This window comes from Ascaphus truei, chromosome 4 (genome assembly GCF_040206685.1).
Source record: "Ascaphus truei isolate aAscTru1 chromosome 4, aAscTru1.hap1, whole genome shotgun sequence".
Classification (NCBI taxonomy): domain Eukaryota; kingdom Metazoa; phylum Chordata; class Amphibia; order Anura; family Ascaphidae; genus Ascaphus; species Ascaphus truei.
Genome location: NC_134486.1, coordinates 275,688,294 through 275,694,293, shown reverse-complemented (window position 1 = coordinate 275,694,293; position 6,000 = coordinate 275,688,294). Strand labels below are relative to the sequence as shown.

The 6,000-nt window shown below is 44.0% G+C and overlaps 1 protein-coding gene across 1 annotated transcript in view; it reads left to right on the top strand.

Moving 5' to 3' along the window:
* Positions 1 to 1,418: 1,418 nt before the first annotated feature.
* The window catches only part of FBXL4 (F-box and leucine rich repeat protein 4), a 62,033-nt gene continuing 57,451 nt past the window's right edge, over positions 1,419 to 6,000 (top strand). Inside the window, exon 1 of the mRNA XM_075597509.1 lies at positions 1,419 to 1,603. The gene's annotated coding sequence lies outside the window, so the exon portion shown is untranslated. The remainder of the gene's footprint in view (positions 1,604 to 6,000) is intronic.

The window sequence follows — 6,000 nt, the reverse complement described above, 5'->3', positions numbered from 1 at the left end:
CCTTCAGCAACCAAACAGCACCAGTCAATGCCCACAGCACACAGACATAGTCCCGATCCAGCCAATGACACGCCTCCCGCTTGCAAAATTCAGCATTACCGCCGAGCGCTCATGCTTGGAGAGTTGCTGATATCACCGCTCTCAAGCATGAGCACGCTCAGCGGCAGCGTAGCTGCATCCTAGGGTTGAGTCTCTGTGCTGTGGACCGCGCTCATGCTTGAGAGTGGTTACTTCACCAACTCTACAAGTATGAGCGCTCAGGTGTCTGGCAACTTCTCCTGTAAGCGCGAGCGGGGGTTGGGGGGGGCGGGGGTCGTGGCCAAAACACTGACTGGTGCTGGTTTGCTGAGATCATGTGACCTGCGGCCAGGCTGGGAGCGGCTCGCTGGGGCTCGAGCGCCGTGACTTCACGCACTCTGCAATTTCTGGCCAGCTAGTTGCGCACACGGGGGGGGGGGAGGGGGGCGTGTCAGGGAGCGCGGCCATGATGTCACAGAGCTGGTTCGTTCTCATTGGGTGAACCGCTCATATGACGCATCAGCGAGCAGACAAATCAAATTTGGTTATCTCCCCAAGCAGCAAGCGCACGGGCACATGCACTCTCACCCTGGACGAGGGCATTCAGAGTTATCACTCTGATCGCGTCGAATGTGAGCGTGTGCTTGCGGTTCGCTACATGCTGGCCGCAGCCTAAGGCTTGTATTATACTAAGCGCGGGCGCGCTAGCGTGCGCATGACGTTGCGCGGGCACGTGGCGCTCGCGTTTTGTGTGTACAGGCAAAGCTATGACGCGCGTGCCTAGGAGGCTTGGCCATGACATCACATAGATAGGCCTCCCTGTGATTAGCTCAGTGTCACGTGGCATGACAGCTGCTCGAAAATACACATTTCTTTGCATTTGTACCAAGCTGCCGCGCCAACGCTGTCTGCCGTGTGCGCGCGTACGTCGGCAGTGGATACACTGTCACAGGCAGACAGGTATCTTTCATTGCCGCGGTAGCGCGCATGTGCTTACCATAATACATGACTAAGAAACCAAACCATGTAAATAAAACAATCATTATTGTTTGTGTTAATTAACTATTTTATTAAATATGTTCTGATTTGTAAATGTGCACCCAATCTTTCCAGGACCCAAAACATGATGGTAAATAGCTTACAAGACAAGGCATGCACTGACAATGTAGACTATGTGTACTGAAATACGTGGATGACATGTACTTCTGTTTGGTATCAGAGCTGTAATTTGTAGTGTGATAGTTCCTCACACTCATTCCCACTTTTCTTAGTGGTGGTCCTTGCCCTCATTAAAGATGGCCGTCTTGCACCTCAGGCGCCGTGACATCTCTCCTGCGGGTGGTCGTTGAGCTCGAGCGAAGAGACGTGGTCACGTGGCGGTGATGTCACGCGCGGCCGCTCCCAGCTGCGAGGAGGAGCAGCCGGCTGCAGGAGAGACAGCGGGCGCGCGCACCGCTCAGGCGATGACGCTGTCCTTGAGACGTCACTGTCACCGAGCTCTCGGTGCTTTGCAGCCGCGTGCGCCTGGTGGAGCTATGTGACGTCAGAGGAGGAAGAGGCAGGACTGGTCTATGTGTGCAAACATGTAAATATAACATTTATATATACACACCTTCTGTATTGTGCATGCATGTTTGTATGTGCACACAGTATGTAGAAGTAATGTGCATGTAAATAGGTATATAACTACAGTGTATGTACATGCATATATATTATACACACACTGTATAAGTAATATGCAGCATCTATTTGCGCACACGCTGTATATACAGTGCATATATGCGTCTGCATGCATATGCTTGTATGTTCAGCAGTAACATGTTTGCATAATTGTTTATATACACACTGTACAGAAGTACTGTATGTGCATGTGTAGATATTAATTAGACTACTGTCAGGACAGTGCCATGTACATCTTTCATTTGTCATTGTTATCGGTAGTGGAGAGGCCTGAATGGAAAGGCAGACAGGGTGTGGTTTATTTCTTCTTTTTTCAATGTATTTATTTGGCAAAAGGAATGCAAGCGTTATCCTTTAAATACAACAAGTCTGCACTATGGTCCATGCTACCCTTACTAAAGCAATAGTCCCTTTTTTATTTTGGAGGACTTTTTTTAACACTTAAGATTTTAAAGTGTTTTTTTTTTTATCTAAATAATAAGCAGAACCGATGATTTCTTATAACTGTGAACTCAGGGAGAAACTGGTGTTCTGATTTCTAAGTACATAGAAGAATGAGAATACCCGTTTATTTATTTATAAAATGTTTTACCAGGAAGTAATACCGTTGAGTGTTGCCTCTTGTTTTCAAGTATGTCCTGGGCATAGAGTTATGATGATAAATACATGGTTACATTAACGCTGCAGTTCAAGCTGCCGTTTTTAAAACTTTTTTTTTTTTCAATCAATTTGTGCATCAATACAATCTGCACACTAAGTAATTAGTTAAGTTGGCGATCAATCCATTCTCCTGTAACCGATCAGCAAAAATTCGGGTTCTTTAAATGACTGTTGGGCTGCAGAATAGTACCCAAGATGCAAAGTTCTGTGGGGAAGATCATGTGACCAGTCAGTCACTAGATACAATTGGTGGACTGCTAGAGACGAGGCAAAAGGGGTGTGCGAGTGCTTGTCTCAGAAGTGGAAGGGGACGTGACTTTGTAAATGTTTGCTATGGAAACAAAAATGCTTGTTACATTTAATGCATTAAAAATGTATTTAAATTACCGTGTTTCCTCGATTTTGTAAGATGCACCATCGATTTAGCACTTACAATCGGGGAAACAAAAAAGTGTTATTTGACACCCTCTATCTCGCTTACCAAGTTTACAGGCGGCAGCAGGAGAGGTACACACCATCAGCGGAGGAATGAAGTGTGCGACGGCAGGAGAGGTCCTTGTTCGTGGAGGAATGCAGTTAAGGCAGCGGACGGCGGAAGTCAGACACCGGTTCCGGAATCAGTGTCTGACTTCCGGTGTTACAGCGTGCTCCCCCCCAGCAGTTCTCCTATGCTGCGCTTCTTCTGCTCCAGTCTGATGTTCTAATGTTGTTCTGCTGTCGCCGCTGCCTTAACTGCATTCCTCCACAAACATGGAGCTCTTCTGCCACTGCCGCACACTTCATTCCTCCGCTAAATATATATATATAAAAAAAGGGGGGAAACAACGGCGCAAATAACTGTTAACTATAATAAATTTGAGCATGAATAGAATGGGGTATAGGTTAGGATTGCCAATGATAATGAAATGAAGAGAAACAAAATATAGTGAAGTACGTTTAGTTAAAATATATGCGCAAAAGTAGATCGCTACTTACAAAGTAGCAGATATAAACAAGCATGTAGGATGTTATAATCCTCTCCGTCCTGCTGCCTGGAGTTGCTGTATAAATTCTCCACGTGGAACGCCGAGATACGCCATGCTGGTTATCCTCTGCCTGCAGCACTTCTCCGTGACTTCCTGGTTGATCCTCTGGTCTCGCGAGACTAGCCCGCTGACGTCACTCCGCCGAGATTTTGGCCGAAATTTGGATATAATATCCAGTAATGAGCCAGGGGTTCTGCTGGCATGTAATATTGGATAGGGATGCTGAAAGTTTATCTTGGAGCCTCCTCCCTACGCGTTTCGTCCTGGAACTAGGACTTCATCTGTTATATATAAATATATATTTACATTCATTCAATAATAAAGAGTGAAGTGAAGCTTGTAGGGGTGTTGAAATAATTCCTATATAAACATGATCTTGTATATATCGATGTTACCACTCAAAATTAATGGAAACAGAGCTTACTGCAGGTGGGGATGTATGGATAATGAGGACAGATATAGTCTGTAAAGCTGGTCTGACCTGATCTCCTCCCCACTTGTAAGTTATGACCACTTAAAACGGGTGCGCAAACTGGGGGGAGCTAGATTTTCTGGGGGGGTGGGGAGGGGGGCGACAGTCATAGAGGTCCTGCGCTCTCCCCAAGGCATTTTAATTAAATGTCGGGGGACCGCGCAAGGCCTCTATAACACACTTCCCTTCCAGCAACGTGTCGTCATGATAACTTGGCATCAAATGAGGCCGCAGGGTCATGTTACCAACATGACGTCACATGACCCCACACGTCATTTGATGCTGGGGCTGAGTGGGGGGGAGAGCAGGCAGGGGTGCGCACGGGGAAAAGTTTGCGCACTTCTGACTTAGAGTATTGATGGAATAATTGTCCAAGGTCAAGGTGCATTGAAAAAAAAAAAAACCCCAATTGGTTATTACTCACTGGATTGTCGAATGACAAAGCGTCTAGAACACACAAAACTCCCTGATGTCACCCATGCAATACAATGCTTTTAATCATTTTTTGAGGTGCTGAGCTCTATCTTTCCAATTGCTGTGCACCGCTACCCCTGCCTTGGGACCATACCATTTTTTTACAAATACGCTGAATGTTTTGGTAGCTTTTAAGGGTGGGGAAGTGTGACATTAAATTAAGGATTTATACAAATTTGTTTTTTTTATGATTAGGACTGATTTTATAATCTAAAGGCTCAGCTGAAATAAAGCATATTTGCTTTTGTGAGATTTTTAATACAAATATACAGTATTTGTTATTGCGGGTTTGAACATTGCTAGCACCAGAAACTGCAACATTCATTCTATAACCAGCCTCAGCACTCAAAGAATTAATGATATTACGTTATTGGAAAAATTTTGGGTGGCCGATATTGAAATTAAAATGTAAGTAACAACATGTTTTTTAAAGAAAAACCCTTTGACAAATCACAAAAAAGGCAAAGATCGTACAAAAATAGTTTGAAATCTGAATGATCTGTTAAATATGGTTTATACATTAAAGCAGGGGTGCGCAAACATCCTGCGCTGCTCTCCCCCTGTGTCGCGCCCCCCCCTAACCTTTAATGCGGCGTAAAATAACACTGCTTTGCCATGGAGATGCGTGTACTAAAGCCGGGTAAGTGAGTGAGTTACAGAGGCCTCACGCTCTCAGCGCGGGGCCTCTGTAACTGCTGCCCCCCCCAAAAAAAAGTCTCGTGCAACCCTGCATTACTGTATATGGTTATACCAAGATACCTTTTGATATTTATGGGTTTTTTTCTTTTCAAATATGACAAGTATATAAAACTTCATGGACCAGTGGTCTCTCAAACTGAGGACCTTGCAGACCTTTTATGATTCACTTCAGCTAGCACTCCACTGCAGTCTGTGACATTTAGCACTGGGATAAGGGGAACTTTGAGAACCCTGCCATAGACTATATTAGTACACGGGTCATGTTGTGATTATGACGGGCGGCACATTTCATCCTTTAGAGAACCAATTGCTCTTTAGAATGTTTGCATGACTTCTATCCTTGTTACACAGTATAACTAATTGTTTAATTGTCTTGAGGTATCTTAAAGAGAATTTTGTAGGACACGCGCAGGATATCTTGTTTCTGTGGTAGTTAATTTAACATCCCGTGCATGCCAGTCTGAGGCGTCCTGTCATCAACCTCATTCAGAAACATAGCAAATTCAAATATACAGCAGCTGCACAGGGATTGACAACTTCAGGGGTTACGTACCGCTCTTTTTTTATTTATTATTCATGGATGCAAGAAACAATGATGAGTGCGATGTTTCATCAGGTGCACGATTTAATTGTATGTATGATTTATTAAGGTATTTCATCGTTTAGATTATTATGATATTAATAAAGGTATTCTAACTTTCTTTTTTTGAATTAGTTTTTGAATAATAAGAAACAATATAAATACAATAATTTAAAAAATGCATACAAAAAACCCAGCTACCCAATACATATAAAAGAACAGTACATATAACCCCTACATAGATCTATATCTTGACAAATCACTGAGGGGATGTGTTCCCTACCTGTCTTCTGGGTTAGGGGGGATTCCGATGTCTCCCGTGTGAAGATTGAGTCAGATCTGGAAGAAAGCAGTATAGGTTATTTCGGTGTAGGTATTGGGCAGTTACAAAA